Consider the following 26418-nt stretch of genomic DNA (forward strand, 5'->3'; position numbering starts at 1 on the left):
GACATCGAAGAAGCCAACAACGTCAACATGGTTGACCCTAGACTGCAAAACAGTCGTTTTTTCTCTGAAGTCGATGGAAAAAGCGCTTATCGAAGGCGCGAAGCGCCGAACGTTGACCGAGCGCGTTCGCAAAAGATACGACTGTTTTGCAGTCTAGGTTGACCCAGATGACGATGAAAACGTCGATATCCAACTATGAACGGCATCTCTAGGCTTTGCATTGGCGCAGATTAGATTGGTCTCCTACTCACCAACTCTGTTTTGTACCTTACCACTACGCTAGCAAACTACGCATCCTATTTGTTTTGTTGACGTTGTTACCGTTAAAGTAAAGTAAACGGCTCCCTCTAATGAACGCCTCATATCTATTTAAAGCCTCCCCTAGGACCCTGAAAATCTAATGGACGCCCGGGGCGTTTATTAGATCATTTACGGTACCCTGAAACTGGTGAAATATTCTAGCCTGTCCGAATACTGTGTGCATATCGTCGCGACTCGAACTTACGCGATGTCTTGACCGTGGTCAAACGATAAAAATATGTAAAAAACAAGAAAAGTATATGTACTTCAAAGATAAGGTTCTAATTTTCATTGTTCAAAGATCGATATTTTACCAGTATTCTGATGGTTTACTAAATTGTTTGAAGCTTTACTAAAAAAGTTCTACGTGTTTGAAAACAGGTAAATACGGACTTGTCGGCGCCATTCGTCAAAGCATTCGGTTCGGTTGCGGAGCGTTTAAAAAGTAAAAATACTCACTTATTCGAGGAAATGGAAATATGTTTTCACTCAGCAACTATTTTATCTATCCTTGCTTATACTTGCTCTTACTATAAACGAAATCCCCCGAAAAAAAAAAAAAAAACTGCCTGAGACGTTTAACGACGCGCGAATTTTGGGACATTCCCTTGTGAGAGATCCCGTTGTAAAACATGGAATCACACCAACGCGACAGCTGTTATAAGCACACCTGGTAGATCAATCCTTGTGCGCCAAAGATACACCTGCACCACAACTCATGCGGTATATATATAATACAGGGCCGCGCATGCGCAAAGTGCTACATCGGGGAAACTGGCCGACAACTGGGTGATAGATTCAGGGAGCATTTGAGATCAACGCCACGCAAAACGATGTGTGAACACTTTAATTCAGACCAGGTCACACTTGAAACGACATGCTTGTTTTAGTCGTCCGTGCTGGGCTAAGTGACAGCATAGAAAGAAAACGAATTGAGGCAAGGCTGCTTTTCCGCCACCACACTTTACGACCTCATTGACTGAATGTAGATTTTAATTTCCTCCGACGCTATACTTAAACAGTGGCTACGCGACTACGGGCGAAATGTAAATATACCTCGTTCTTTAATCTATGAGCCCCGTAGCCCCGTAGCCACGTAGCCGCTGTTTCTGATTCGATGTATTGTGCAATTACTCTACTAGACTAACTGCACAATACCCTGCCACTTCGAAGAAACAGCGGCTACGTGGCTCATGGATTAAAGAACGAGGGATATTCATGCTACGCGGCTATGTGGCTACGCAGTTACGTGGTTACGTAGGTTCAAAAGAATCAGATAAGAAAGTGCTACATGAGCCACTGAAAATGACGATTTTGGGCCCTTGTGTTGAAATACCACCACGTAAATTAAAGCTTATTTTCACTCCTGATCCAGCAAAACCGGCCATTTTGGGTCTTGAAATTTACAGTTTGGGTCTTTTTGAAAATCCGCCATCACGTGGTTCATCCAAATTTTTACTCCAGGTCCAAAAAAATTTAAATAGGAAAGTGCTGAGACTTTTTACACTGAAATTAACTACCACGTTTTTTTTTACTGTAGCAGAGTATCGTTCGTTATACCTGGCTACGGGGCTACGTGGCTACGTTGCTACGCGGTTACGTGGCAACAGGGCTACGCGGTTACGTAGCTACGTGGCTACGTGGCTACGTGGCTACGGGACTACGCGGTTACGCGGCTACGGGGCTACGTGGCTACGTGGCTACGTGGCTACGTGGCTACGTGGCTACGTGGCTACGTGGCTACGTGGCTACGTGGCTACGTGGCTACGTGGCTACGTGGCTACGTGGCTACGGGGCTACGTGGCTACGCGGTTACGCGGCTACGGGGCTACGTGGCTACGTGGTTACGCGGTTACGTGGCTACGTGGCTACGGGGCTACGTGGCTACGGGGCTACGTAGCTACGCGGTTACGGGGCTACGTGGCTACGTGGTTACGCGGTTACGTGGCTACGTGGCTACGGGGCTACGTGGCTACGAGGTGACGTGGCTACGTGGCTGCGCGGTTACATGGCTACGAGGCTACGCGGTTTCGTGGCTACGGGGCTACGTGTGGCCACTGTTTTAGAGGTATAGCTTCGGAGTGGCAGGGTATTCTGCAGTTAAGCCAAAACTAGTAACAAAAACCTTAATTGAATGAATATTTGAATATTAAACCGCGAAGACTTCCCTCGTACATACATACATACAACAAGCTCCGGAGTACTTAAAAAAAGACCTATTTAAACCATGAGAATATAATCTTAGAAACAAGGCAAATAAGTTAGCTCTACCTAAGCCCCGTACCGATTTTTTAAAACGAAGTTTCTGTTACAGTGGGGCACAGTTGTGGAATAGCCTTCCCCACGATGCCAGAGCTGCTAGATCCTTTAGCCACTTTAAAAGACTTATCAATTGCCTGATGTCTCCCTCGTGCTCCCACACGGCAAACATGTAAATCAGTTTTTTTTTTTAATTGTGTTTTAATCCATTCTTGTAACTGATCGTTTTTACCGTGTCTAAATATAGTATAAATGATGTGTCGTAACTTAAAACAGATCCGCGGACTCTCTACGAATATACAAGCGCTTTTGGGAACACCATGGTAAAGCAAATTGCTTCTTGGAACGTGGATTTACGTCGTTTATGGTTGTTTAATTAACTGACTCCTTATCACAATTTTGTTCAAAATTCGCCAGTTTTTTATAGTTCATTCGCTTGAGGTGACGTTTCCTTGAATGGATACCAAAAGCTTTCCTTTTAAAAAGTATTGTAGTGTGGTTGTTTTAGAAAAAGTTTTGACTAGAAGAGTCTGTCAATTTTTCTTTAAAAATACCCTTAGTCGTCGTGAGGGACTATGTGATGAGTGAATGAATGAGTAAGTCATGTATGTATGTCATACCAATCAGATTGAGGCTACTATAAGAAAAACCAATCAAATTGAGGCTACTATAAGAAAAACCAATCAAATTGCCGCTTGTAAAGGTTCATTGTATGTCAGAGTAAAGCAAGAGTAGCTTTTGGCCTTATGTCGCCATTTTGGGCAGGGGAGGAGCAACATTTTTCCAACTGGGTTATTTGGGTTGGGCCGAGGACTTTGTGTGTGGGTTAATAATCGAAAGGTATTCGGAATCCACCACCTTCTCGATTTGAAACGTATCTTCAATTGCGTAACGTTCGTCTGCTTACAATGCACACGCCTTCCCCATTCTTGCCCCAATCAGGAAATCGGAAAAAAGCTGTACGAAAGGTTTGAGCCCTTTTTTCAACCTGAATAGACTTATATAGTATAATCAACAGCACCACATGAAAGTATTGATCAGTAGATTTAATTTGATTGGTCACACACTAGGGTTTCATCCACAACTTAAAAGTTAGAACCACCTTGGACAAAATAAAAAACAGTACCACTTTAAAAAGTATTTCTCAGTAGTTCTCTCATTTGACTGGTAACACAGTAGAATTTTGTCCAGACTTAATAAATTCGAACCACTTTGTATAGCATAACAAACAGTACCGCACGAAAGCACTGAATGGTTACACACTACGGTAATTAATCCACATTAAAATTACAAACAAAAACGATTTAAAGGGTGAAATGGGTACCACAGGAATAGTAAATAGTTATTGCCACTCACAAAGAAAACAAAACTTCCGACTTTTTCCTGACCTATAAACACTGATGAAATAAAAAGTGACCAATCTAACTGTACGATTTAAAATTTCTCTCATTTCCCTTTGTAGAAACAACTGTAAGGGTTTTTAGGTTTTTTTTGAAGTAGTTTATTTTTTTGGCGGGAGGGGGGGGGGGAAAAAGGAAAAGGGGGAAGCCCCAAAAAAAAATTAATGACCATATTAAGACGGTTGCTTTCTGCAACACTCATTATCAGACCTGTTGCAACCTTAAAATACTGAAAATTCCTTTCCTTTAGTTTAAAATCTCCTTTCTCAGATTCTACGAAATTCCCTGCCTTTTCCTTGACCTTTTAAGACTGTTAAACTAAATAAAAGTAGCCAATCAACTCTTTAAATGTTCTTTATTTTCCTTTGCAGAACAATTTTTATTGACCACAAGACAGACACGAAGGTATAATTTCCCTACCCAAATACGAGCTTAATACCCTGACGTTTCCCTGTCCTTTGACAACCCTTTAATAGTATAATATCTTTGATATAATCCCAATTTTATAGCATCTGCTTGACTCTCAAGGGAACACAAAGGAAACGAGTTCACTGTGTCCATGCCTAAGAAACAAAATTGAAAAAGAGTTAGATGGGTAATTAAATAGATTAAAACACTGAATGATTTTCAGTTCTGTAAACAAGCAAGGTCACTTGTTTGTTTTTCTAAGAGGCAGTATAATGGAAAGAAAAAAAAAAACGTTTTTCTATAGATTGCTCCAGTCGAGAAAGGAACGTTTTCAGTTCTCCAGTTTTCAGTTGAGCGTCAAAATCACTATATATTCATTGCTACAATTGTCACTCTTTGTCCGGCGGAAAATAAAGTATGGGAGAATAATTTTGCTGGGAAAAAAGCCTGGCTACGAAAATGCACGGGGAGAAGCAAAACGTCTCCGAAGGGGAAGTGGATGGGGCAGAAAACACGAGAGGCAAGGATCTTTAGCGCCTTTGATGGAGACTCTCTGAAAAGTATCAAATCGCCGAGATATTCATATCCCTTAAGTTAGAGCTCCCCGGAAAGGGGGTGGGGGGGGGGGGGGGGCTGATATTCAGTTTAAAGCTCCGTATGCTCCTACCTGCAGGTGGTTATGCATTGCCACAGTAACGAGCTTTGCAAAGAGGCGTGGAACCAAATTTGTAGACATAGAAGGCCCCACAGTTGCGAACACTGACGTTGGTTGACCATTTACAACATGCACCTCCTGTCCAAGCAAAGCACACCTTGCGTTGAACAACTCCATCGGCCACTGTTGGATGCCCTCCTCTGAGCCAGCCAGGTGTCTCGGCATGGCAGCGGTGTACATGTTCTGTCGGACAGGATTCTGCCATACGATCTCCCGCCTCGCCAGCAAATCTGTACCAGCCCGACAGCTCATTATCGCACAGATAATCGCCATATGGTGATCTATACGACATTGCCCTCTTTGATTCTGAAAGGGTCATGTAGTCGACACATTCTATGAAAGATTTCACAATAGAATAGTTATTTTGAAATACAGTAAAGAAAAAAATATTCACAGAAAACAAACAGGCAGGTTGAAGATAAAATGAGATTTCCAAACTCCCCACTAATGTAAAAGCTCTTTGATATGATTTTAACCCCCTCCCCCTCCTATCTCTCTCCGGGACGTCTCATGGAGTCTCCCTTCTCCATTAATCCTCCCCTCCAAATTAATGAACCGGAAATTGGTTCATTTGATGTACAGTCTAAGTACGTGTGGTTTTAGAGTTATCCAATTGATCATTTGGTTCCTTTTTTTGGAGACGAATGTTCTTAAATGGCAACAACCATATACCGGTATGTGGGTTTACTGAGCTCTTTTTGTTTTGATATGGAAGTCCCCCCAGACAGTGCATAGCAACTGACTATTGTATTGGAAAACCGCAAAGCACACGGGCCTTTCCAAGTAATACTCTTTGCTTTTATTTCAAACCTGGTAAAAAAAAACCTCCTTATGAAAATGAGTTTGATTAAAGAGGCTATGTCACGGTATTCTAGGTAATTTTATTTATTTTCGTTATTTAAGAGCTCTAAACTTCAAATTGGCAGAGCAAAAGTCTTTTATTGGCCAAATCACGGCCATGTAACAAACAAGGATGATTTTCGAGCATTGTAAATGACACTTTCATACAAATTGAGATAAACTTGAAAAACGTCGGGCCGACGTTTATCAAGTTTACCCGAACGCAATCCGTTTTAATGTTCACGAATTTTGCCCATCCATGCCCCTTTTTGGCCTTTCTGTGTTTCTTTTGAGTTCTTCTACAAATTTAAGCCGTTATTGTGATATTTCAGTTAATTCTATGACCAGTTGGTCAGTGCCGAGAGTGCCTAAAATTGCGTGACATAGCAAAATTGCGTGACATAGCCCGTTTAAGATTTGATATGCACGTAAAACTCGTGTTGACAAGGAAGATTTGGCATGCAATTATATTAAAGCTAATCATATAAAAAACAATCAATGTTCCCTTGGTGACCAATTCTCTCATTTTTAAAAGGGCTTCCTGATTCCTCTACCTGAATTTTCTGAAAATATAAAAACAAAATATGGATACCATGAGTATATGATTACTGATTTCTGCTTTGAAACGTAGGTGGGACTTCTGATAATTCGTAATTCACAGAATGCAAAAACATAAAGGGGTATCAAGAAAACTAAATTGGATAAATATTAATAACCCCAAAAGTAACCAAATTTGAAAGTCATTTGTAATGAAATGAAAGTATGGTCAGCTCTAAGTTATTTCATCAAATAAAATTAGATTCTTGCGGTGCAGTGTATCTGGCTGGTATTACAAGAATAAATATCACAATTAAAATACTTTGTTAATAATTTTTGAACAATGGGAATTTTGCAAATTAACTACCAAGGCTTTTGGTCCGAAAATATTTTCAAGAGGTGGTTTTCAAGGCGTTAGAATTGATCGTAAACATGGTGGTTTTCGAGATCGCACGCAGCCATTAGAAACTCAGTCAGATCGACTGACAAAACTATTTAGTTCTCTTCTCGCCGGAGCTAGTCATTTCGAGAGGATTCATACAATTAATTGCTCAGAAGTCACCAACCGATTGAACAAAGGTACATGTACCACATATTTATCTTTTTCGTGGTGTTGTTTTTCGAAGTGTTTATTATTGTTGTTGAATAATCACTCCGCCTTCGGCGAATAATTGTTAAATATTTTGCAATAGAATAAGCACAAAGAGGTGGGAACCACAAAGGAAGGGGCGGAGAACCGAGAGTAAAAGGTACGGAAAGTGGGAGGTTCAGCCCGCCTGCAACCACCCCACCCCCCTCCCCCCAAAGGTAAGAGTAACGGAAAAACCTACCGTCGACGGTGCCATATACTTCAACTCTAAGACAGTTGTGCCTATTTCGGGCAACTGGATTAAAACGGACATATCTTGCAGCAACTGGTAATTTAAGAGTGTGTTGGTCAATTTGGTTGTTGTTGCCTTGCCTCTTAAACACCTAAAATGTCCAACAAAACTTTGAGTTATTACCTTATTATAGGAAATTAACGATACATGTTTTTGAAATTCGCGTTAATTTTATGTATGTTAACTTTTTTACTATAAGCATTTGACCAGAACTTTTCCTAAATTCGCGTTAAATTTATTACGCGTAAATTTTGTTCGCGTTGTTAAATTGCCTCGTTATATTCCTATAATAAGGTAAAAGAGAAACAGTAGGATAATCAAAGGCCTCAAAAAATTAAACGAAATTGTCTTTCTCTTGCGCTTTTCTACTTTGCGGCCCTAGTGGGCGGTGGCCCAATGCCGGTGGACTTATCATCCATTGGTACCGGTCAGGGCCCGGGGGGGGGGGGTACTCCCTATAATGGCCTATACGGGGAGGCTCCGCCCGAAAAGGGTACCTTTTTGAGGCTTCAGGTATATAAAAGGGTAGGGATTTCACAAGTTGAGGTATATGAAAGGGTAGGAAATTCGGGGATTAAGATATTTAATAACCTTTAAAGTAAATATTTCGAACAGACGCAACTTATGGCTGTATCGTCCTTTATTTATAAAGCGCTACATAAAAATGTCAAGAAAACGTCCTGTTTTAAGTGTCGTGTCGTGTAGGTATATGAAAGGGGTACCTTTTTTCAGTAAAAGGTATACGAAAGAGGTACTTTTTCTGTCAATATGGTATATAAAAGTGTAAGGGGTTGGACCTCGGGGCAGAGCCTCCCCGTATAAAACTTTTTCGAGTGCCCCCCCCCCCCCCCCCGGGCTTAAACCCAGACCGCACTATCTGGAGCTCAGCGCCATATTACCATTATTGACTGTGAAAAACATTAAATTGTGTTGTAAGTAAGTAAGTCAAGTCTTTATTTAACGTGGGTAGCACTAAAATAGCATAAAAAAATACTAACAAACCAGTGGCCCTCTAAAATTATTTACAATAAAATATAAAAATACACTAGAATACGAATATTAGAACTATGGATAAACTATGAGACAATATAACGAATGAAAATACGTTACTAAATTACTGAATAAAATGATTTAAAAGCTGCTGTTCTTTCAAAATTCTCTTTCAAAGAGAGTTCCTAAAAGATTTTATCGTAGGTAATTTTCACATAGATAAAGGTAAGCTGTTCCATTTTTGACAGGTAGTCACGGTAAATGTTCTGTCACCTTCAGTTTGTCGTTTGACAACTGGACGAACAATAGAGCGGTTTTCACTTGAGTGTCGAAAGTAAATTGCGTTTGCTTTCGTTTTGCATTGCTACGCTTAGTGATTGGCTTAAAAATCTTGCGCCACTTTCTCAGCCAATCAGAACTAAAACCAAAACCAATCGTGACTCGCTCGCGCACGTTTTCCCGCGCTTCGTGCCGGCTACATGTATTTGCTTCAAGTTTTGATTGGTTCACTGGATTGTCCGTGTCCTTTGTGATGGGCCAGTGTAATTACTTTGGTTTTGGTTTTACAATACTCAATTGAAAACTGCTCTATTACAGTTGGCATATCTAGTCAGCTTTTCAGTTAGGTGGGTACATGCCCCTGTAAACGCTTGTATATAATACAGCACGTAACTAGAAAGTTTAGCCTGTTCTTACCACGGCCTTGCTAGTATCACCCTGATACACATTCCAACTCACTCCATCCCAGGAGAACAACAGTTTGAAGGCTGTCACCCACTCATTGCCATTAACGTCTCCCTGAGTAGCCACAGCACAAACTGTATAAGGTTTTCCAAGATCAACCTGAAGCCAGTCGTCATTGCTGCTGGCGGCCTTGGAGCACCATCCGTCACCCCTCTTGCCATTTAATCTGCCGTAATAAGGCTCATAACCACTGCCAGTTTTAGAAGAAGCTGTCATCTTAGCGTCGGGAATTTTCGCGATATCAGCAACACCAGTAGGGTTGTCATAGCAGTCAGTTATTTCTGTTGATGGAATAAAATTCAGAATAAAAAATAAATTACAGTAAAAACCCGCGTATAAGAACCTAACATTTAAGAACCTGTTAGGCTAAAATTTCACTTTTAAGCACCCTTCGCATAAGAACCATTTTAGGCTAAAATTCTAAAACAGGTTCTTATTTTCAAAAAAGAAAAAAATAATCTTCTCAAAAATATAGAATTAAAAATACAGTATAGGTTTTATTTTAACAGAATCAGATTAAAATAGTATAGTATTTTGCTTACCGAAGCCTCCAAGAATACTGTTATTGGACATTAAAGACCAGATCAATTAAAAATTCTACATTATTTCTTGAACAAAAGTTAAGAACCTAATTAAGAACCTAGTTAGCCTAATTTTACACTAAATACCATTTATAAAAGAACCTGTTTAGGCTAAATTGAAAAAACCTAGGTTCTCTTACGCGGGTTTTTACTGTATCTTATCTTACACATGTTTTTTCGCCATCTCATATCCAACCACAAGGGGACGCAACGGGCATCAACTGTAAGTTCCTGAATGGCGGCTGTACATTGTACCACAATACCTTGCGAACCTAATGCAGCCAATAGGCACACAGAAAGCCATATTTTCAAGAATGGAAATTTATCCATGTACTAACAACATTGTGTATCAGCAAGCTTTAACGTTTTTAAAACTTTTCTGTGTGTTTTTACGAGCGTTTCTAGAGTTTTCATGCACTAAGAATTATGGGTGAAAGTACCAGTCGCCATCTTCTTTTTCTTATGGAGGATTGGGCCAGATAACAAACACCCGCATTACATGTGACAAAGGTCAATTGTTTTTATCATACACCATTTTGCCATAGGACACAATCATGATGGGACGCGTGGTGTCCTTATGGTAAGTGCACTGGAGTCCGGATCGAGTGGTCTGGGTTTAAGCCCTGGCCGGGGTCATTGTGTTGTGTACTTGGGCAAGACACTTTACTCTCATAGTGCCTCTCTCCACCCAGGTGTATAAATGGGTACTGGTGGATTTAATGCTGGGAGGGGGTAGCCCTGCGATAGGCTACTATACCATTTAGGAGGGAGTAGAAATACTCCTAGTCGCTTCATGTTACTGAAACCAGGATAAGCTCCGGCCTGATGGGCCAGTAGGCCATATGCAGGCCAACCTTAACACTCTTTTGAAACTAAAATTTGCTTACTGTTTTCACAAATCTCTCCAGAATACTGAGCAGGACAAGTACACTTGAATTCCTCTTGCCCAAGGAAAGTACATGTTCCTCCATTTCGGCACGGTTTTTCATCACAAGGGTTTTTTACTGTTCACAAAGATAACAAGAACCAAATTAGTCATTATTCATTTGTTTATTTGTTCGTTTCCATGTTAGACCAGTCAGTCGGTCAGTTTACAGGAAGGGACTATTAAAATTCATCAGGGGTAGGGAAAGGGCAAGTTTTATGCTTCATTTTAGGCATTAATGTTGACTAATTTTATCTCAGCCAGGGTTTGTACTCTTTTGCTTTTGAAATTCCATAACTTTCCATGACGTTTCCATGACTTTCCATAACCAAAATTTGACCATTTTTCTCTTCTTGCAATTTTTCAAATATTATATAATTATCTTGATTTCGGGTACGTTTTTACCCTTTTCTTCACAAAAAATAACCTGCCTAATTTATTTTGTACAATCAATCCCATTTTCCACGACCCAAACTTAAATTCCATGACTTTCCAGCCTGGAAAATGAAATTCAAAAATTCCATGACTTTCCAGGTTTTCCATTACCCGTTCAAACCCTGTCAGCAGACATTTAAAGAATTACTTAAGGCAGATTGGTCGGAGAACCTTATTAACCTGTGATAATGATAATGAATTATAGGGCCCCCCAACCTGTGATGCAAACTGTATTTAGAAACGCAGAATTTTGTTTATTTGGGTATGGGCTTCAGGCTCTCTTAGGACCATAACTCTACATTGAAGGTTTTGTAGCCACGGACGAGATTCTCAATCAACATTTCAGTGATGTCAAACGTTTCCAGGCTCAAATCTGACGAACAACTAGATACTCATAAATGCTCTTTCGATCTGTTGGCACTGACTTGACATCGCAAAGACTCGGGTGAGTTAGGAAGAAAATACTGGGCACACACGTTTAAAGCATTTTTACGAGGTTTGACAAGAATGCTTAAGGATTTAATCGTGGGGTCACTTACATGCAGAGAAATGAATTAAAATGAGAGGATTCAAATAACATTCAAAGAAGGGCCTGAAGGGGTAAAATGGGAACTGGGGTTTGGGCAAATTTTCACTAGAAAAATGAGATTTGGGTCACTGGACTGGGAATCACAAACAAAAAAGCAAACAATAGAACTGGGACTGAGATTTGGAAACTCTGGAAAGCAATAGGCTGGGAAATGGGATTTGGGCAAACTTTGTACCCCCCCCCCCCCCCCCCCTCTTCAAGACCCTCTTTGAAATGTTGCCGCGCTATTAGTAGATTTTTAGTAATTAATTTTCTTGGCACTTGCGGATCGGAACAATTACCTTGACAGCCATAGAGTTCCACTCTCATTCCAATCCCATTTTTCCAAGACACTGCTCGAAACCGGATGTAACGCGCGGTAATTGGTGGATTTGTTAACTCATGTGTTACAATTGTGTTCTGGTCATAGTTTCCATCAAATATCTATAAACAAATTGAATTTTCATGATCTGTTAGCCTTTTTCATGAGTCATGAATATAATATGCACGTGTGTGATTGATTGATTGATTCTTAAAGACTGCTAACAATTTTCATTACCCGTGAAAATTATAGACCATGACATGTCTTCTCATGATTTTTTTTTGAAATATTCATGGCCCATGAAATTAATAGAGATAGTTTACCAAAACAGGTCATTTCATGGCCCATAAGTTGTTGCGCAATTACAATTCATGAGCTATGAAATTGATTTTGTGGTGAGTTCCATGTAAAATTAATGACCCATGAAAACAATAGGACTGGTTATGGTACTGACTGTTTCCATGGCCCATGAAAATGTGTTTTCAAAGAAATAAAAGAAATAAAATGGGACAAATAAATTTGGCCCATTTTTTGTCAATCGTAGAGACTTATCATAAAAGGTGATATACCCCAAAAAAGTGGGGTCCTTGACCATTTAATAGAGGAAATTACAAGCAAAGTTAAGGCAGAGGTTACCCATCCTATATGTGTTTAGAAAGTTTTCTAAGCGCACACACTCATGCATGATGTTGCGACATGAATTACGTGTGCAGTAAGGATGCGCATTTGCGCAAACGTCCTTAAGCGAGCAAGTGAGTGCATGGCAACACCCACAATAATCAAATTACTAAAAATGTTGCATTAATGTTTAACACTATCACCTTGTCTTCCACTTGTCCTGTTTCTCTGTACGCCTGGAAGGTCGTCCCATCATGACTGTACTCTAACTTGTACTTTGTAACCATTTGAGGGTAATCTTGTCTCCCCTGAGACGCCACTTTCATCACTGTATTGACAATGCCAAGATCAACCTGCAGATATTGATTAACATTCCGATGACGAGAGACCCAACCTCCTCGCTCTTTTCCTTCTCTCTCCATATTAAGTCTGCCCCTTGAAGCAGCATGTTCACGATCATACTGAGTAGAGGCAGTTAGTTGGCTATCAGCGATCGCTCCACTTTCCACGCCGAGAGCCACTACCTTGCAAAGGACTGAAAAAAAAAAAATTTGGATTTTGTATTGCTACTAAATATACAGTGGCCAAATGTTAGTGTGCTGGACTGTGGATCAAGCAGTCTGGGTTTGAGTCCTGTTTGATCAGCACTGGGTCGTTGTGTTGTGTTCTTGGGCGCAATACACTTTACTCTAACAGTGCCTCTCTACACCCAGGTGTATTAATGGATACCGGGGAATTTTCTGCTGGGGGGTAACCCTGCAATGGACTAGCATCCCATCCAGGGGGGAGTACAAATACTCCTAGTTGCTTAATGCTACAGAAACCAGAAAAAACTCTGTCTAAATGGGCCACTAGGCTCGAACACAGACTTTATGCCACAAAACAACAACAACAACAAACATGTAAAATGCTGTAGCCAATTTAATATGGAGACTTTTCTGGAATTTTCTTAGGACAGGAGGGGAGGTGTTTAAATTTTCATTTTTTACAAATTAACCTGCTAGTATAAAAACATAAACTAGGTAAAAAAAATTAAACCTTTAAAAAAATAACCTAGGTTAAAAAAAATGACCTTGAGCTAATTTTGACCTGTAACATACATGTATGTCAGCCATTTGTCTATCCTATTACAACTAATGCTTACAGTTGCAAACGTTTTCCTTGTCTTTCACTTGGCCTTCTGGACAACTTCTTAAGCACTCGCCAGTCTCTCCACTTTTTACATAACGGCATGCATTGCAATCACTGGCTAAAGGTTTGCTGCTTGAAGAACCGCGGCAACCTAATACAAAAGGAGTCATGATAACATGAGAAATTTTATAAAATAACGTTATCATTCAGAAACAGCCGAGTGACATGGGAGAAAATATTACCGTAATTTTAATTGTTGTGAGTTCAAACAAATGCAAAGTAATAAGTACCCATGACACTGCATGCTACTTAAAAAAACATTTAATTTTTCCAAAAGTGGTCACAACAAACCTCGGGTTGGGTCACAAAGCTCATGACAGTTTTGCACACACATGTTGCTTTCCGTGTCCAGACTGGTGTCCCCTCTGCAGTTCGCCTCTGTTAAATGCCGAGACACAATATGTGCATCTACTATCTCAAGGGGTTCATCTCCATTACCAAATGACCAAAAACGCACTTGCAGAGGGTCTTGTGTGTCCATCATGGTAAGGTAGACATCACCCCTCTCTGATGTTCCCAGGCTCTTCCCATATTCAATAACTGTGCTCACTGACGTTTCTTTCACACAGGCAAAGTAATGCTGATACAGAACATCAGCACCAAGGCCTACAGCATTGACATCGTTTGTAGAAACTATTAGCTTCTGAGACTGCAAAGACCAGCAAAAAGCAATACTATTAATGAATCATTATTTTAAAGCTTGGAAAAAATTTCCAAGTAGCTAGTGTCACTGACATCCTGGCAAAGAGGTGTAGAGGTTGAAATGAGGAACTAGGGCCACACTTGGACCACACTGGGTAGGCTGGCCCAAGGCAAGAAGGTGACAGAGAACAGAGATTGCCAATCCCAACTCATCGCCAGCACCGCATTGCATTGCATGAAATTCCTAAGAGTCTGACCACATGAGAGCACAACACAGACAGAGACCTGAATGACAACACCTCAGCATTTCTCTTGATACCAGTTACTCTCCTCTCTTTGCTCTGAGGTCTGATAAGGACACTTTCAACATCACAGGGCTCGAGTTTAACAGAAGCCAACAAGCCAACTGTTCATATCTGACTACCAGGTTATGGGCCTTCCTACCACTCAGAACAGTCAATGCTTCTTTACAGAAACCAATATACCAGCATCTAACTAGTGAAAAAATTATTTTTGCTTGTGTCATGCGGCAATAGAACAGCAGTGGTGGATCTTAGGGACTGCCCGGCCCCCACCTTATTGTTAGGCCAAATAGGTGGGCCCATAGGGCCGAGAACAATTATTTTCAATCCGGATCTGCCACTAACCAGTAGTTAAAGTCTCAAGCCCTGCAACAATAATTTATATTTATCAATTATTTTCTAAAAAAATTGGTGTACTGTAACTCAGCATACCTTAAATATGCCCACACCATAAGGGGATATTTGAACATAATACCAGGTGTCTTTGTCGTCTGGAATGGCTGAGAAGATGACAAAGATGGTTCCTTTGGAAGAAGCTGCGAAGTGAAGGCACTTCCCTTCTGTGTTACTCGGATCAAAGCGCAAGACATTGGACCACTTTACATTGCACGGAAGATAACCAATAACTTCATCCAGATGGAAGATATGTTTAGCTGGCCATTCTGCACGTGCTACCAACATGCCTAACTCACCCATGTGTATACCTGGGTACAAATCCTTTGAAGCTTGCCAGTCATCATGACTCATTGTTATAAATCCAGTGTCAGGATCATATGTCAAAACCAGACCCAAAATGCACATTTTGTGGATCTCGCCACTAACATCACCACTTCCACCACGATCGCATGCTGTGGACATGTCGATGCTCTCAGCGGTATCTCCTACAAACCATTCTCCTTCATAATATTTTGCAAATTTTCTCATTTGAGCTGATATTGTCATTGGACCATTAAATGTACCAACAATATCTTGTTTCATATTGAAGATCACCAGAAACACTGCTTCATCTTCGGTTATTTCTTTCCAAGAAGGTTTCTTAATTCCCTGTTGAAACTTGAAGTTTTCCGTCTGGCAGCCAGGCTTACCAGCTGGAAGAGTGATTTCCGAGACAGAGATAGGGCCCTGCAAGTGAAAAATGGACACTTACAGTACTTTTCAGTACGTACATGTATAAATTCTGCTTCAAGTTGGGCAAGTGTCCTATACTGCCAAAGTTTAACCTGGTTAGCATAGCATGAAGCGACTTGGAGTATTTCTGCTTCTCCCTGGATAGGATACTAGTCCATTTCCATTGAAAGAGGCACTTGCCCAAGGATACAATGCAACCTGATGGCTCAAGTAAGGACCACTCATTCTGAAGTCTGGCACACTTAAGTCATAGGCGTAAACGAGGGGGGGGGGGGGGCGGGCGCAGCCCCCCCCCCCCCAGTGCCAAATCTTTTGGGCAAAATGTAGAATTCGGATAAAAGCCTAAGAATGTAGAAAATTAGTTGACAATTCTTAACTTACGCTCGAACGAATTACATCTTTAGAAAAGATATTGAAAATTAAGTGAATTTTGTGGTTAAAAGTCCAAATTTCTCATTTATCTTATCATTCATCATCTTTTCTCTCTCAAATTGCTATAATCATGGTCTATTTTTCGAGCAATTTTGCGTGATCCCTCAGCTTGATGTTAATTGCATATCTTGCGGACTTTGAAAAAGTCTATTTTTTTTTCGGGCAATAAGGTGTCCGCCCCCCAGGTCCGAAGGTGCCCGTACGCACAGCTTACAGTACCATGAGGCCACAGTGGCCCCACCCAGTTAGCATGAGTTACCGGTAGATGTTGGAAAAAGTTGGTTTCAATAAAATTAATTAATTTTTGTTAGAAAGTCCGTTTATTTAAAACAGTTAAATCTCCCCACTATGTCCTAGGCCTGGGATCCCTTTGGACCCCCTTTCATACCCCTCCCATGGAAGGTTTTTGGTTTGAATCTCCCCACCCCTCTGGAAATTCCAGTTAAGCCCCATACTTTCCTTTAAAAAATTTTGACTTTTGAGACCCCCCACCCCCTCGGAATTTCCAACGACCTTCCATGGGGTAGGTACGGATATTTTCTGGAACTGCACAGTCAATAAAAAGAAATATACCTCTTCCATGTAAACCCTTATGGCCCTCTCTAAACCTGCTCGCTTCCGCTCTACAGCATACATGAGCTCCTCACGATCCATGTACTCACAGTACTTTCTCACCATAGTCCCATTGACATCCACTGTATAGAAACTTTGGCCAGTGTGTTCATCTTTCTTAAGCTGACGTCTTTTTGCCTCGCAGCCCCAGTCTGACTCATCATCATCAGGAAACAGGGAATGAACATTGAACTTGAGCAGGTTTGTGATTGGTGCAACCATGAACTTGAATGGCTTTGGAAATGTACGAATGGACTGGAGCCACTGGGTAATTTCATGCTTGATGGTTGGCGTTCCCATATCACTGATGAGAGCAGCGATTTCCTGATCTCCTCCTTCTACCACTACAGAAGTAGAGGATGCCTTCTTTTGTTGCTTCTGGCTGCTTGCACTACTCTCTTCACTTTTGGCATGAAAACTAACAAACAGGCTTCTGTACTCAGCTTCCATCACTTGGCTAAACTCTGACTTTGCTAGAGACTTCACTAGCCTCCATTGTTTTCAAGATCTGCAAGCGGCCACCAAATTTTCCTGATTTAATGTAGTGCGTCCCCCAGCGGAGTATAAAATCCTCTGAAGAGAGAAGTTTAAACAGAGCGTTGTTAATAATTATTGCAGTTTACTCCAAAAGAAGCAAATAGGACTAAAAGTGGTACAATATATCTTAAAGCCAAACCCCCTCGATCTAGAGTCCAGCACACTAAACATTATTATTGGAAAAAAAGTGTATTGTAAGTGCCAAAAAGTTCATTATAAACCAAACGTTTCGGGCTTAGCCCTTCATCATTAGGCTGCCATGCGGCCTCACATAGGCACCAAGGTATACTTACAAAAATTTAAAATATATTCCATCACTGTATGTTGTTTTTATCAGACTTGCTTTTACCCTCACACATTTGGTTATGCTATTTGAAGGGCAGAATTAGAGTGAGGGCTTACATGCTGATCTTTTCCGATCATTTCATTTCTGCTGATCCTTGTGGATCACCAGCCGGGGTGGTGGGGAGTGCATCTCTGTATGGACTATATATATAAGCTGCCCGATAGGGTAATAATTAATGAGATACTCAGTCTTAATAATAGAACATTTTTATAGCGCCTATCGGCAGTGACTTCCCGGACCGGCGTGATCCTTACGAATGCTACCTAAATACTTCAGCTAAAAAACTTAGCTAAATTAAAAAGATCTTAAGTGTTAGAAAGGATTTTGATTTTATAAAAATTTGTAATAAACTGTACAGGTTGCCGTTATAAGCGTCATCACGGAAGTTTCTTTTTCCTTAAAAAGATATAAGTTTTGAGTTTTGGATCTTAAAAAGAACTTAATTTTGTTTCTTTATCCTTAAATGGGTCAGGGTTTAAGAATGGAGGTAGACTCTATCCGAGAGTTTATGGGCGTACCCAACCCCCCCACACCCCCAGGCACCAGTCTTTCAGTGCATTTGTAATGTATGGATATTTATGAATATAGCGATCTTAGCTACCATCCCTCCCACCCTCGTGTTCTGTGGGTATAGGTATCTATTGGATTAGGTTTTAACTAGTATTGTCTACTGAAGCCTTTTCAGTGTGATGGTGTCAGTTGACGGTTGCTTCAGGGGGGTTCCCGCTAGCGGAGTTGCCATGGATACCTTCCCTTCCTGTTGTGCCTGGATTGCTCAGGCCCTGGGCCAACCTGTAAGGCACCAAGCTCATCTATTGGTGATGAGTTTAACCATAGCTAAATTCAGCACATGTCATACTGGCATAATAATTTTATTAACCACAGGGCAAAGTATACTTACGAAACTTCATGGCTGCACCAGGTGCCAGATAAGAAAGTGGGAGATCCATGAACTCTCTGAGAAAGTTTACACTGATGTCCCCTGGTTTGACTTCATCAAGATAGATTTCATACCTGAAATCAGGATTTCAAAGAATTTTAGTGATTAGCGCTAATTTTTGTGAATATATTATATATATATAAATATGTAATGCAATTTAACACAGTTAACAAAGCCGTCAATGACACCCTGTGGTCAGGGGTATTGATATCTGCACATGTTCAAGGAACCATGCACTCACTGCTTGGAGTGAACAGCATTTTGTGGTGTTGACGACATTTGTTTGAGCTAAGCCTCTGTTCCACCCTCCCCCTCCCTCCTCTTTTCCAGTGTCTCATCAGTGTGTTGGGTTCCCTGTGGTCAGGGATGATACATGTATCTGCACATGTTCAGTAATCATGCACTCACTGCTAATTGGAGTGAACAGCATTTTGTGGTGTTGACGACATTTGTTTGTGATAAGCCTCTGTTCCACATTCCAAGACCAACCAACCTTATATTTCAAATTTGGAATGTTTATAGAGGAATGGAGAATCCCCCTTAAACTCCATGTCCTTGCATTGCGTCACAAGGTAAAAACTGTGCGAATGCACAAAATAATCAAAAATAACATGTGCCCATACCTGTCAATGTCAATTGAAAACACTGATAGGTACTTCTGTGATCCAGAGACTGATGAGCTTCCCCAAGCTTTTTTCACGCCACCATAAAATCCAAATAGAGAGCCTGCCATTCCTGACTGCTGTTGTAGAGATTGCTGGTACTCTTCCCGACTGAAAAATGACCGCATTGTAGCACTGGTATCATAGACTCCATGGACATTCATTGTGTCAGGAACGTCAAAGTCATCATAACTGCAAAATAAAGTACAATGTAAAAGCATAAACAAATTGAAAGTACTAAGAATTAAGCTTTTATCTGAATGGTTGTATACTAGGGTTGCATTAACAATAACCTCAAAACTTGGGACCACCTCAGTGTAGCTGTTCATGGTATTGCAAGATTAAGATAGAAGTCACTTTTTCTTTAGTCAGTGTACAAATAATTGTTTTTGTTGTCTTCATTAGTTCACCAGGGATGTACATGTAGCTAAGAAAACACTCAGCCAGCTCATCAACAAGCCCAGCTGGCATTTCTGGCATTGGCAGCCCTAAAAGTTTATCAAGTCTTTGTTTTCATGTGAATTTTCAGCCAAATTTAAAGTTCTCTTTTAGCCAGCCCTTAGCTACAACTCTGTTTCACATGCATGGCAGAACAATATGGTAGGGTTGCTTGCTTTTCCTGGTTATTAAATGGATGTATTAAATAGAGGAAAAAAACAACAACAAAAATATGCATTTTAAACTTACGTGGATCTCCCTGAACAATCTCTTTGTACAATGCTCATCTTTCGTGATTCAGGACTGTAATCACCACGACCATCAAAACCAACACCGATGAATGCCGCACCATCAATCATGCTCTTTCATGCAAAAAGGAGATGCAATAGACCAACAATAAAAACTTGCTTCTTTTATTTATTTTATTTTTACTCCTTAGGAAAAGGTCAAGTCTAGATCTATTCAAATGATACACCAGATCGCTTATCACAGACAGTGCTATTACACACTGCATTTTGGTGTCAGCTCAATTCTGTCCTTTTTTTTTTTCACTACTGAGATCAATTAGTCCCCTCTCACCACCCACCCCTTCCCAGACTACTGCCAAAAGAAAAAAAAACTGGTTTGGGCAACATATCTGGAAGGACTCCATATAGTTGTTATAATTATATTGAAATCCATAATTAGAGCAGTTTTCAATTGAGTGGAAAACCAAAACCAAAGTAATACCCTGGCCAATCACAAAGAACACAGACAATTCAGTGAACCAATCAAAACTCGAAGCAAAACATGTAGCTGGCAGAAGGGGGAAAACGGGCGAGCAAGACGATTGGTTTGGACGAAGCAAGAAACGGCGCGAGATTTTAGCCAATCACTAAGCGAAGCAAAACCAAAGCAAACGCAATTTACTTTCGACACTCAAGTGAAAACCGCTCTATCCAAGGCATGCATATTTACTAGACTCACCATACAGATGGTGGTTTCGTCGTATGCCTCATAGCAGGGGTCTCCTGGTTGGTAGCCTGTTCCATAACAGCCGTTCATAAGCACTCCTCCCACACCCATCGGGAATGAAAATGGCTGTTCACCCGCCTCACCCTCGGGTTCTTCATCTTCGCCTGTCATTTCTGCGTCAATGTGGAAACCAGCTGGAACAAACATGTCATCTGTCTTCCAGCCTTTCTCTGGCTCAATATCAATCTCCAACTTGAAAATTTAGAACAAAAGACAAAATAGTTATAATTACATCATGTATGTCTTTTACATTGCTGGACTGGTCAACTGCAGGCCTTAGTCAAATGTATAATTAGTTCTCCACTGAAACAGAGATTGATTACACTATCATGTCCCCACTTATCCAAAGGGTCAAAATAGGGGACATAGGATGGGTCATCCCCAGCGACACCCCACCAACATGGTACCCCACCCCCGCGCCGCCCGCGGGCAATACAGTGGAACCATCCCGCCCCCCATGCGCCCCCCCGCCACTGACGCGCCTGCTGCGCGGCTGCGCCGGACAGCAAAAAAAAAAAAAAAAATTGCTGTAGGTTGGGAGGATAAATAGTGAAGCCGGACGTGGACGCCTAACCGTGCACCACTGATCCCACGTGAGCCCACAGGGAGGAGGACACGCCCCCCGCTGACACCAGCGGGAACCAATGTAGCTGTTGTTAATGTAAGAGTAACCTTGAAAATGTTACCTTAATAAATGTTTAGGAGATGCACAGTCCACAAAATAATGTGGTTTAAATTACTATGTGATATGTGTGGTTCCTCTTGTTGCGTTCGACGAAGGAGAATGCAAGCCTAATTTTGATTTTGTGTCCTGTGTCTTTTGAGCTGGTGTGCCTGTATACTGTTATGCGGAATGAATCAAGCCGCATTGCACGCGCAGATGAATGGACACACGATTAGCCTCCCCCGCTTAATTTTTGCAGGGGCAAATCACGGCCGGGAAACTGGTAGCCACAGATGGCCTCGATTTCATGCAAAACAAGATGGCGTCTCAATCTAAGCTCAGAAACATTATTTTGCTTGAAATTTTATCCTCAAATACTTTCCCCATCCCCACTGCTCTAGATAAATCACTACTGAGATTGCAGAGATTCCAGCCCTTTTTGAAGGAAAATAGGAAGTATTTTTTAGCGCTGAAGGTGCGAGCCTCTAGGGGGGATTCCCCTGGAAATTTTGTAATTTTTAGGTTCTCTCAAGTGCCGTTTCCGGCATTTTGACATTATTTCTGAGTTATTTTATAAGGTCTTTATCCTTTTCAGACATTTTTCGTGCCTTTCTTTACTGTTGTTACACTCAGATCGCAAAAAAGTAAGTTTTTACTAATAAAAGATTAGCGTTGTTTTCCTTGTTTTGAGAATTTCGTGATAAATCGGGAGAGCGGGATGCAACGCATCAATTCGGGACACTCCCGGTCAAATCGGGAGGGTTGGAATCTCTGAAATTGTTAAAGTTTTCTTTCAGTTTTGACACTTTGTAAGCTTATTATTTACCTCTTAAACATCCGTGGGAACATCATCACTTTGGCTGTTTCGAGAATAAGCTTATTCCAGATTTTTCTTGCACAAACCACATAAGCACCCAAAGTTTGTAAAAAATTCAAGTAACCCTCGTGGATGAAAAAACAAAACAAAGGCCAGTCCAGTATTGCATGAAAATTTAGAACAAATCCTCGCCAAAAAGCCTCTTTTACCTGCCATTGACCCGCCATTTTGGATTTTAGTTTTCCGCTGGTCACAATGTCTGCCGTTCAACTCACCCCAGGCCCCGTGGGCCCTGTAATGCTAATGAGTAATGACAGAAACCCATTTCTGGTAATGACGAAACTATATTTTTAGTGTTATTATATTTGTCCATAATTTTTAGTGTTTGATGTAACATTGGCCAATTTTTTAATGTTTTCTGTTTCCGGTGAATGGTTTTGGATGGTTTTTCGTGAAAAACCCATAGTCTTTTAATTTTCGCATTGCAAATTTTTATCTGCGGTAATAAAATCACTCATGAACTAAGAGAAAATTTTCGGATTCTCCTCGGAAATCTTCGGTAGACTTCGGAAATCATCGGTAGTCTCCGGAAATCTTGGGCAGTCTCCGGAAATCTTGGGTAATCTTCGGAAACCTTCGGTAGTCCTCGGAAATCTTTCGAAATAATCGTCGAAAAATGGTCGAAAACTTGGGCCTTCTCGATATACTTAGCAATACAATATTGGCCATTTTGGAATTGTTTTTGTTACCCCCGTTCAGACCCTCTCTTCGGCGCAGCTGGGTGAAAATAACAATAATATGTCGCTTCTTTGTGCGTTGCTAGAGAGACATTGTTTATTTTTTGCAGCCAATAACGTTTCAATTTTTTTGCCTACGTATTCCAGTCATACATAAATATTCTTGCTTCCAGGGACACTATAAAAGGGAACAATTGTGCGCGAAGCTCTTGTTTTCTCCTTCATCCCCTTTTCGCTTACCACAAAAATGGTCGAAAAATAGTCAAAAACTTCTCGATATACTTAACAATACAATATTGGCCTTTTTGGAGTTGTTTTTGTTCCCCCGTTCAGACCCTCTCTTCGGCACAGCTGGGTGAAAATAACAATAATATGTCGCTTCTTTGTGCGTTGCTAGAGAGACATTGTTTATTTTTTGCAGCCAATAACGTTTCAATTTCTTTGCCTACGTATTCCAGTCATACATAAATATTCTTGCTTCCAGGGACACTAAAGAAAACAATTGTGCGCGAAGCTCTTGTTTTTTCCTTCATCCCCTTTTCGCTTGCCACAAATGCAAACACAATTTCTCTGTTATCCGTTATAGCAAATGCCACTCCTAAAAATGCTGAAACGCACGCGCATTTCCTTTTTTTTTTCATCGATTTGAAATTAAGTGAAATGCTTTTTAGGCGAAAAATTAAGGGTGGACAAAATACATAAACAAATCAATTGAAACTTGGAAAATATTCTAACCGGCTTTTTCATTTCAATTAGCAGGATTTTATAGCCAACGGTTTTTTTAAGCTTTAGAATTTCTTTTTTTTAAAATCTGTTTTGAGAAATAAAAAATAATAATAGGAGAGAATTGAAATTACCTGTTTTAGTTTTGCAGGAACTAAAAATGCAGATCAAAGCATAAGCGGATGAATTGAATTTTTAGTTGCCAATTTAACTGAATGTTTTTGAAAGAAAGATGAGCGGAAAGCTTCAACGAATGGAATTGACGTTTTAACGAGATTTTCTCTCGTCTTTTAGTAGAACTTTACATGATTTTTCAAAAATAGTTGAAGGTTATATAGAGAGCGGGCGGGCGCTTATTTGTTATTTCCTCCATCGTCAAATTCTCCAGCAGCGAACTTGTAAAATAAATCCTGACCTCTCCAGTACGGACCTAGCGTGCTGAGGCTTTAAAATTTTGGCCTGATTTCGTATTAAAACGCAGACAAAAGCCATGTCTTTCGAATGTCTTACAAAATTTTCTATGTACTTAATTGAGGAGTAACGCCTGTTGGTTTTTGTTCGTTCCAACTTTCTCAATAACAAATATTACAAAAAGAGAAGCGGCCCCCAAAAAAATGAAGCGGGCGGGGACCAGAAACATTTTTTTCTCGGCCTAAATTTTGCTGGAAACGCGCACGCACATACCTGTTAAACTCGGCTGGTAAGAGCCACAAAGATTTTAAACTGGATTAATTGTTTTACAATTACTAACCAAAAGAAATTACTAGATCGGTATAATACTTGCTCATTTTATTATTTTTACGAGTGCGAGAATTGTATACCGCAACCGATGACCATTCGCATGTAGACGTTCTCTAAAATGCTTGTTGTAACGTCAGTCTTTTGAAGGGGAAGTCCCAAGAAACTGAAGGAAGGGAGGGGAATTCTACTTTATTTACAAAGCGTGGAAGGATCATCTCTACAAGGGGCAGAATTAAAATTAATATAACGCTTCTCATGATATTTTGAGAGTAAAATCATACGTAAAGATAAAAAAATCCTTTGGAATAACAGGATATTTTTTTAGTGAAACAAGCTCAGAAATAAATTCAAAACTCTTACACTTGAGTGTGGTTGCATGCGAGTTGCACAAGAGATTTATTATAAGGTGCGCGTCGGACAAATTTTATCGGTAAAAAGAAAACCTGCGTGAAGATAGCCTTGTATAACTGTCCAAAAATCCGATGGAAAAATGTTTTTTGGATGTTCATTCTTTAAACTAATAAAAATATTGCACTGACATCCTACGAGATGAATAGTTACCTTTCTCCCTAAAATGGGTGATTTTGGTGATTCGTCTTCTTGCTTGTGGAAATCCTCTGATTTCTTTAGCGCAGAACCGTTACAACGGTCTTCAGTTATGCACAAAAAGGCAACAATGAGGATAAAAACTATCTTCAGACGCTCCATTTTGTCATTCGCTATTCGGAAATCCTCAAGACTTCAAGGATGACAGAACGGCATTGACCCTGTGAAAGGAGTTTGCCTAGCTAGTAGCTTCTAGTCTACAAGCTCTGAATAAATCAGTGTACAAAGTAAAACGTTGTTTTCTAACCTTAAAAAAAAGGGGGTTGTTTTCCCGAGGCATTTTGAAACATACCAAAGAGAGTGCGTAGGAATCCATGGAGAGACATGCATTTGAGTAAGCGCATTTGAAGGGCGGCTGTGATTGCTAAATTCATTTTAGATGTCCGGATTTATTTGACTGTTCGTGAACTTCAAATTTTTTTGAAAAAACGAAGCTAAAACTGTCCGGTTAAGGCTTTCGTTCTCGATTTAATTTGATGCTGATATAAATTTAGAAGCGGGGGTGTAATTAAAAACAAATGAATTCAAGTTCTAGAAACATTTAAACTAAAAGATCGATGGCTTTAAAAACAAATAACAGAAAAGGATAGATTATTTATTTTACTAATCGGATTAATTATCTATAACAAAGTGTTTAACCAAAAAATGTTTTCAATGTATGGTGAAAAATTTGCCAAAATGAAAAAGAATTGAAACAGTGAAAATAATTATTTAAAAATAGCTTCTAAGCTTTGCGTATAAATTTTAACCTATGGCGTAAAACGGTAAACAAACCTTGGCCTTCACAGTGAACTTACAAAGAAATTCATAAACAACGCTAAAAATCGCTGCTTGACTGACGTAAACAACTAATTAAAGTATTCTCTCGAACCGCTAACGACCTCCCTGGCTTACACCCCCTCGTTTAATGTGACACCTGTATAAATATTAATTAAATTGATCTACAATTATCTATAACAAAGTGTTTAACCAAAAAATGTTTTCAATGTATGGTGAAAAAATTGCCAAAATGAAAAAAGAATTGAAACAGTGAAAATAATTATTTAAAAATAGCTTCTAAGCTTTGCGTATAAATTTCAACCTATGGCGTAAAACGGTAAACAAACCTTGGCCTTCACAGTGAACTTACAAAGAAATTCATAAACAACGCTAAAAATCGCTGCTTGACTGACGTAAACAATTAATTAAAGTATTCTCTCGAACCGCTAACGACCTCCCTGGCATACACCCCCTCGTTTAATGTGACGCCTGTATAAATATTAATAAAATTGATCTACAGAGGAAAAACTAAAAATGTGATGACTCAATTTCTTTTTTTTCCAAAATTTAAAGTTTACGGTATGTTTGATAACTAAAGACACAA

At 40.1% G+C, this 26418-nt stretch overlaps 1 pseudogene across 1 annotated transcript; it reads right to left on the reverse strand.

The window, feature by feature from the left end:
* Positions 1 to 4297: 4297 nt before the first annotated feature.
* Positions 4298 to 20956, reverse strand: LOC144638126 (uncharacterized; annotated as a pseudogene). Its single transcript, XR_013567885.1, has 15 exons — positions 20720 to 20956; positions 20003 to 20115; positions 19277 to 19507; positions 18615 to 18727; positions 16792 to 17403; positions 15091 to 15780; positions 14006 to 14363; positions 13668 to 13805; positions 12727 to 13058; positions 11886 to 12027; positions 10543 to 10659; positions 9027 to 9355; positions 7290 to 7431; positions 5035 to 6485; positions 4298 to 4522 (listed from the first exon to the last, which is right to left on the reverse strand). The product of XR_013567885.1 is annotated as an uncharacterized LOC144638126 (transcript).
* Positions 20957 to 26418: the final 5462 nt, after the last annotated feature.

The sequence above is a fragment of the Oculina patagonica genome, chromosome 14 (assembly GCF_052425735.1).
Source record: "Oculina patagonica isolate OP01 chromosome 14, crgOcupat, whole genome shotgun sequence".
NCBI lineage: Eukaryota > Metazoa > Cnidaria > Anthozoa > Scleractinia > Oculinidae > Oculina > Oculina patagonica.